Raw genomic sequence first — 9,076 nt, forward strand, 5'->3', positions numbered from 1 at the left:
GCAAACTGCAAACGGGACTTCTTATGGTTTTCTGTTAACAATGGCTTTCTTCTTGCCACTCTTCCATAAAGGCCAACTTTGTGCAGTGCACGACTAATAATTGTCCTATGGACAGATTCCCCCACCTGAGCTGTAGATCTCTGCAGCTCCCCCAGAGTCACCATGGGCCTCTTGGCTGCATTTCTGATCAGCGCTCTCCTTGTTCGGCCTGTGAGTTTAGGGGGACGGCCTTGTCTTGGTAGGTTTACAGTTGTGCCCTACTCCTTCCATTTCTGAATGATCGCTTGAACAGTGCTCCGTGGGATGTTCAAGGTTTTGGAAATCTTTTTGTAGCCTAAGCCTGCTTTAAATTTCTCTATAACTTTATCCCTGACCTGTCTGGTGTGTTCTTTGGACTTCATGGTGTTGTTGCTCCCAATATTCTCTTAGACAACCTCTGAGGCCGTCACAGAGCAGCTGTATTTGTACTGACATTAGATTACACACAGGTGCACTCTATTTAGTCATTAGCACTCATCAGGCAATGTCTATGGGCAACTGACTGCACTCAGACCAAAGGGGGCTGAATAATTACGCACACCCCACTTTGCAGTTATTTATTTGTAAAAAATGTTTGGAATCATGTATGATTTTCGTTCCACTTCTCACGTGTACACCACTTTGTATTGGTCTTTCACGTGGAATTCCAATAAAATTGATTCATGTTTGTGGCTGTAATGTGACAAAATGTGGAAAAGTTCAAGGGGCCCGAATACTTTTGCAAGCCACTGTATACAATATGAAAAGAGTGAATCTATATGGTTGTGTCATTGTAGCTACTGAAATCAACACATTTGCTGTTATGTTGGGCAAAGCTGCAAAAAATGAATGTGACCCAAGGAAAGCATGCATTTTTTGGAAGGTACACATTCTTCCGAATCTAAAATGGATTTGCATTGACTAGGGGAAGTGTGCGCCTTTCTCTTTCTGTTATTTTGCATTGACTGGGGAAGTGTGAACCCTTAAACCCTCATTGTTTGGCAAAAGTCATTCCTTCCTCTCATATTTTGCATTGACTAAGAGAAAAGGGAAGCTTCTAGCCAGCCGATATGTTTCTTCATCTAAGGGAATCTTCACTCCCTTTGCTATTTTACACTGACTATGGTTTGTGAATCCTTTTTCCTTCCCATATTTTGCATTGCCAAAGGGAGTGTAAATCCTCTGTCCCTCTCATACTTTGCATTGGTTGGGAAAATATAAACCCTCTCATACTTTGCATTGGTTGGGGTAGTATGAACTCTCTCTCCTGGTTTAAATTAGCTAAGGACCTGTTTTATATGAGCAAATGTATCAACATTTCAATTTAGGTGGTTTTAGAGTTTTTTTAAACCATGCCTAAAATCATTTCCGCACGAATGTCTAGCCATTTATTTTTGTTCACTTTGTTTTTATTGGTTTTTCTTTGCATTACAGTTAACGTTGTAAAATAAAAATAAAATTAAGGTTGAGGGGGGTTAGGAAAGGGAACAAACATAGATAACCGGGTTGGGGATGAGGGTAAGGGTCTAATCATTTATTAAAAGATCCAAATTAAAAAAGAGCAAACAAATTAAAGGGGATGTTCACCTTCAGACAAAAGTCTGAATTTGACAGGTCTGCCTATCTGAATGAAATATATAGGCAGTTATCAGACACAGATACATATAAAGAATTAACTAAAGATCCCACTAAGGATATTATGTCCAAACTATATAATTTGGTAGATCGAGCATTTACAAAAGGAGTTTTGAATAAAAAGGAAAGTGATAATATTAAGATAAAGCACCCTTGGATCCCAGTACTCTAGTGTTTACCTAAGATCCATAAGGGCTCTGGCACACGGGGAGATTAGTCGCCCGCGACAAAACTCCCTGTTCGCGGGCGACTAATCTCCCCGGATTGCCATCCCACCGGCGAAAATGTAAATCGCTGGTGGGATGGCAATCCGAGGAGATTAGTCGCCCGAGACACAGGAGATTTGTCACGGGCGACTAATCTCCCCGTGTGCCAGAGCCCTAAGGGCTGTGACACACAAGGAGATTAGTCACCATGTGAGAAATCTCCCTTGTTGCAGGCAACTAATCTCCCCGCAATGCCATCCTACCATCTAGAATGTAAATCGCCAGTGGGATGGCATATGTTGCGCCGCAATTTGGCGAAGTCTCGGAAGTTGCCTTGAGAGGAAACTTCTGCTACTTCAGAAAATCGCTGTGCCACGTATGCCATCCCATTTACATTCTAGATGGTAGGATGGCATTTCGGGGAGATTAGTCGCCCACGACAAGGGAGATTTGTTGCGAGGCGACTAATCTCCCCGTGTGTCACACCCCTAAGACTTTAATAAACCCCCCTGGGCATCCCATTGTTTCTGGAGTGGGCTCGGCTGGTAGCAATCTGGCATATACAGATATTTTGCTTCAGCCAAATGTTACCAGTCTATCATCCTATTTAAACAACACCTGTAGTACAGTGCATTTTGTGGAGATAGTTGAGTGCAATGAGTGGAAACCTCATTATTTTTTGGTAACAGTGGACGTCACATCGATGTATACAAGTATCCAACACAGTAAAGGATTGGAAGCTATACAGACCTTTTTAAGTGAGGATGGGAATATGTCACAACACCAGAAGCAATTTGTTTTGGATGGGTTAGAATTTATATTAGGTAATAATTATTGTTGGGTGAACAAGTCATTTTATCTCCAGACAAAAGGCACAGCTATGGGAAGCAAAGTTGCTCCCAGCTACACCAATCTCTTTATGGGCCTATGGTAAAGGATTTTTATTCATCATTTAATAGGACAGGAGGAAGACCTGTTATTTTGGAAATGTTATATCGATGACTGCATGTTTGTTAGGGGGAGGGGGCACAAGGTATCCTTATAAAATCTTCTTGAAATATCTAAATACTAATGATTAAAATATATCCATTTTACGAGTAACTTTAGTCACGAAGAGGTAAATTTGTACTTTTTTAAGACCTTACCATTTATGTCAAGGGTCCAAGGTTAGTCACTAAGGCAGGGGTGGCCAAGACATCGATCGCGGTCCACCAGTCGATCCCCCCTGGAATTCTGATGGACTGCAATGAGGCCAGGGGATGCGGAAGTGTGCCGTGAATGCGTACGTATGCTGCATTGCGTACGTACGCTCTGTCTTGGGGGAGGAGTTGGTCGTTCGCCGATGGGAAAAGTCTGGCCACCCCTGCAATAAGATGAATACCAAACTTAGAAATTGAAAATTGTCTTAAAGATATACCTGCATCACATAGGTCACTTTGGTAGAATGAAAGGAAACTTTTTATAAAATGGCGTGTGATAATCTGGCCCATAAATTATGTGTAAAAGGCTTTGATTAAGGTATCATTCAGGGCACTTAAAAGAAGATAGAAGTTAGTTGTTATGTGGGATAAGAAAGGAAGGGAAAATAAATAGATCAGGGGATGTGAGATTTATTACACAATACAGTACGTAGGCAACTGGAACAATTTTTTTTTAAACTTTGTTTTTGTTACATATAAAACATGTGGGGGAAAAGATAGAAAGAGTAAAGTTGGGGTCGGGTAGGAGGTTGGGGGGGGAGGGAAGGGGGGGGGTTGGACTCTCGCCTAGCCATTATTATAGGTATAATCCTTTTCTTTTGTTCTGGGTCTGACATCTGAGTTTATTTCTTGAAGTTGTCCATTTTTAGGTCTGGTTAAGTTGTTGGATATTTTGGCTTTCAGTCCATGTGATCCAGGGGGACCATATCTTTTCATATGTATCTGTTTTGTGAGGAATAAATGCAGTCAGTTTTTCCATCGTAGATATCCACCAGATTTTAGGCAACTGGAACAAGTTTTAAAGAACCACTGACATGTTTTAAAAATGGAAGCCTACCTAAATACCGTGAGACAAAAATGTTTGGGTGGTTAAAGGGTTCAGTTGGTTTCTCATACTGTAATAATTGTGTTGCCTGTAAGACCACCAAACATGGGGGGAAAAAAACTTATTTTCTGTCCCAAATGATAGGTAAACAATAATGACAACATTTAAACTGCAATATGAACAATGTAGTGTATCTGCTATGTTGCCCCTGTGCTAAGCAGTATGTGGGGAGGACCACTAGGAAACGTAAAATCGGCATAGCTAAGCATATAAAGAACTTTAAAAATGGATTTGCTAAGCATAGTGTCTCCGAGCATTTTGCTGCAGTACACAACAAGGACTATCTTACTTATATTTATGGGTATCAGTCACAAAGTAAAGCACTGGCGAGGAGGTGATAACACCCGCATTATCTTATAGGAGGAGATGTGGTGGATTTCTGAACTAAAAACCCCTTCAATCAAGAGGACTTCATTTATGGTTATACAATCTGTATTTTTATGTTTATAAAATCTGTATTGTTTTTGTTCTTGGTAGTGGTTTTAACTTTTAAATTCTATTTGTGCACTGTGGAATTTTCATTGTTTTATACAACCTATTGATGGACCATATTATTTATCTAATTCATTTTATCTAAACCTCGAGATGGCAGTAGGGAGTAAAATAGGCCTATAATCAGTGTCGGACTGGGACCTCAGGGGCCCACCAGAAAACATAGACCATGGGCCCACTGTCCAAACCATTTTTCATCCACTTCTTACTCAGTCTCTATATTTTTCTAGTTTTTTTATCTTTATATACTATAATCTATTCTTCTGTATATTTAGTTGTTTTGTTCCCATAGAGAAATAGGGAATGACTATACCTGTAAATTAGACCAAATGGTTAGATGCATGAGGCCCCACTGACACCTGGGTCCACCGGGAGTTTTCCTGGTATCCCTGTGTGCCAGTCCGACACTGCCTATAATAATGTGTAGACTTTCCTCTATATATTGTTCACTAGAAGGTAGTAGAGAGCGAATGTTTGAGCCTCTGAGAAAGTGTGTCCATACATGGGCATTTCCAGAAACAAATCAGTATTTGGTATTACTGTATGTTTTTAGTTTCATTTATATGAGACTAGGGGGCTGATTTACTAAGACACGAATTCCGACCGAATTGGAAGAATTCCGATTGGAAAACGAACATTTTGCGACTTTTTCATATTTTTTGCGATTTTTTCGGCGCCTTTACGACTTTTCGGAAATTATCGCGACTTTTTCGTTACCAATACGATTTGCGCGAAAAAACGCGAGTTTTTCGTAGCCATTCCGAAAGTTGCGATTTTTTCGTAGCGTTAAAACTTGCGCGAAAAGTTGCGCTTTTTTCGTAGCGTTAAAACTTAAAATGCGCGACGTTTCGCGCAAGTTTTAACACTACGAAAAAATCGCAACTTTTTGCGCAAGTTTTAACGCTACGAAAAAATTGCATCTTTCGGAATGGCTACGAAAAACTCGCGTTTTTTCGCAAAAATCGTATTGGTAACGAAAAAGTCGCGATAATTTTCCGAAAAAATCGCAAAATACCGATCATTACGAAAAAAACGCAATCGGACGCATTCGGCCCGTTCGTGGGTTAGTAAATGTGCCCCTATGAGTGGATATACTTACATAACACAAAGCGCCACTTTTTATTTATTTATTTTTTTACTTTTTTTTATCAAAAAAAAGTTCACACTGAACTGATTCTGGGATTGCCTAACTAACAATAGTTAAGGTCCCCATACACGCTGATATCCGCTCGCTTGGCGAGATTGCCAAGCAAGCGGATCTTCACCCGATATCCCCACCTACAGGTGGTCCTGGGGCCAAACGATCGAATTATATTGGCGGCAATGGGGCAGTCAGTTCGGGGACCGCATCAACGAGCCGATGCGGCCCTCGATTCGACTGAATTTTCTAACCAGGCCCCTCATTTCTGCCCCTACACGGGCAGATAAGCTGCCGATATCGGCAGCTACAATCTGCCCGTGCATGGGGACCTTTAGTAAATGCCCCCCTTAGTCTTGGGTCTCCAAATGTTGTTGGACTACAACTTACTCTTGATGACACGTAGAAGAATGCTGGGAATTACTTAGTGGTGATATGAGGGGGTTAGGTGGTCTCCTTCTGATCATTTGCACTGGTTTGTAATCTTACATTCAACCTTGAGTGGGGTGAACTCCCTTTCTTTGATTTTGAGTTTTCATTGAACAAGGGATTGTGAATTTCTCCTCCTCTTCCCCCCCCCACCCCAAGATTGTGTGCATTGAAAAACTATGGGTAAATTGATACTTAGCCTGTTAATAAGTGCTACCTTGTGCACTCAGACAGAGGAAGTCATAGTTCCAAAACTTCATATACCCCTGTAAACCCTTGTATAACCCTGTAAAAAGGTAAAATCCAGGTTCCAATACAATAAAAGCACTTGTTTTGGATTTATTATATATATTGTTAAGTGTACAACTTTTGGCAGTTACTACTTTGATAAATGCAACCTTCTGTTGTTAAAACAGCATATCAGAATTTATTATGTACTTGGAAAGCACCATGAATTTTCTGTAGGGTTGTAGGGAGAAGGGGAATACTAACATTGACACAAACCAGTGACTTAAGCAGGAAGGTATCGGGACACTGGGCTGATTTTAGAAGAAAGATACCACAGAATACCACTGACTCACCCCTAGTTCAGCCAGTCAGTACTTACAAATAGTGATGTGTGAAACTGCCTCATTTTGCTTTGTGAAAAAAAACAATCCATAAAAAATCCAAAGATATTCAGAGACTACCTAGTAGGCCAATAATAACTGAAATTATGTCTGTTTTTACACTACTAGCAAATTAAAATGATATCAGGTTAAGACCATTTGTAACTTCCTGACCATATTATATACAAGATACAAGCGATTTTCTGAAAATGATCTGACTGTTTTGACTGGTGTTGCCAGAGGGGGAGTTGTGGCTGGTAACACTGGATGCTGAAAGCCTCTGCACCTCCTCTAAACAATGGGACAATATCATCTTTTCAGGATGCACTGTTTATGTCTTATAAAAAGGCACAAACTATTGGTTTATTGTTAGTAAAAGCTGACATGGCCCTGAAAACATATTATAGACAAACAACATTACGTCAGATTAAGAATGGAGCTTTTCCATGGTGTGCATCCAATTGTTGTTCTAATGTACAAAAAGGTGAAGTTATACAACTATGTTTGTAGTATATGCCCTTGTGGTTTGATTTATGTTAGACAGACTTCACCAATGGCCAGGGATAGGAATAGGGAACATAAATCAGCAATTTAATGTAAGAGAATGGATCAACCCGTAGCTAAGCATTTTGTTGAGAAGGATCATGCAATACAGCAATTGAAATTTCAGATTATTGATATGATGCCTAAAATGAGATGAGGCAGGGGCAGATTAAAAAGTTATTATATAGGGAAGCATGGTAGATCCAGAAATTTGTCTTGCTCCCAGCAGTTTAAAACATGCAATATGATGTATCTCTGTTTTTTGATAAATTATAGCATTTTCATCTGTGGTTTTATTCTTTTTTTATAGTACATTTTGGATATATTGCACAACACACAAATTTATTTGAAAATGTAACACATAAATGAAATTGTTGGATTTTTGGACACTATTGTGTGTTTCAATATTGTGCACTTGATTATGGAATTATAGGAATAGGATAAAGAAATAGGATAAAAGTTGACTTAGTACAGTCAACTTGATAGATAGGCCAATTGTAGGTTTGAAGTGTTGCTGCTGCCCCTGATGTGACAAAAAAGACATTTTAAACTTATAATGGAGTGCTGCCTATAATTGTGTAAGTAATATCAACTATTACCAAAGAGTGACCATTTTACAATCTTATGTATGTTAAATGTGTGGTGCCCCTGATGTACCATTGGAAATATTATACAGTAAGTTAAAATTCATAGACGTTTTAACAAACCTACAATTGTCTTACCTGTAGCTTTCTGCACTAAAGAATATCCCTTGACAACAAAAGTCACATCTGTTACATAATGGGTGTATTATAAGGATTAATGTACTCCAATCTAAATATATATGGATATAAGAGGGATGTTCAGCTTGCACTCATCCAGCTATTGATTGTGTTAAGCATGAAAAACTGTGCACTGAACTCAGGAATACTGGTGTACCAACGCATCGTATTGTTTGCACAGACATCCTCTACATTAGGCAATAAGCCCAAGTTATATAACATGGAGGAAAAGACTAGTTCCAACAGCCAAAAAAAAAACCACAAAGCAGACTGACACAAAATGGGGATAAAGGACCTAGAAACGATCGTCATGTGTACTTGTGTGTTTATAAAAACAAAGATCAGAATTGGCTAGTCTGTGGCATTTTCTGTGCTTTCTCTGTATGTTCCTAATTATCAAACTTTGGATGCCACATCTTTTGTAATACAAAAATCTTGGAAACTTTTTTTTTTATGCAAGAAAATCAAACTGATTTGGAAATCTCCATATCTCCCAAACTTGCCAATATAAAATATGTATAGTTTTATGGAGATCACTCCAAAAATAGGAATACGTTAGATTGCAAGGCCAAAAATTCTATTAAACGTCGGCTTACCCCAGGAAAGCATATATTTTTAGAAAGCAAACATTCAGATGAGTCATAAAATGGATAAATATGTCTTTCTACCGATGTACCAAACGGCAATGCTTCGCTAAAATAGAAAAAAAATTGAACATTTTGAAATATCACTTTAAGGATTGCAATTTACAGAATCTTATCACCCATAAATATAAATCATCCCATATTTTGAATGCCAGAGGTACACTTAACAGCTTGATGTTCAATGTTTTCTAAACTATGTGGCACAGAGAACCTCATAACATAACATAAAAACAGTGCATAAACAGTAATGGCTCTTATTGCAGATGCTACAAAATAAACACATTTAGTGCAATTCGTGTGGAGTAAAGCTACAAAAAATTAATTTTGACCCAGAAAAGCTCACATTTTGGAAGGTACGCAGTCTGCCACATCCAAAATAGGAATTAAGTATTTTACTCCACACCAATAGGGTTGCCAATTGGCCAGTATTTTACTGGCCTTGTAGATAAAAACTCCTGCCAAGGCTGGTATTACTTACTGGCAATGTGGTTGCTGGAAAATTTCCAATACTCTTTAT

The sequence above is a fragment of the Xenopus tropicalis genome, chromosome 6 (assembly GCF_000004195.4).
Source record: "Xenopus tropicalis strain Nigerian chromosome 6, UCB_Xtro_10.0, whole genome shotgun sequence".
In the NCBI taxonomy this organism is placed as follows: domain Eukaryota; kingdom Metazoa; phylum Chordata; class Amphibia; order Anura; family Pipidae; genus Xenopus; species Xenopus tropicalis.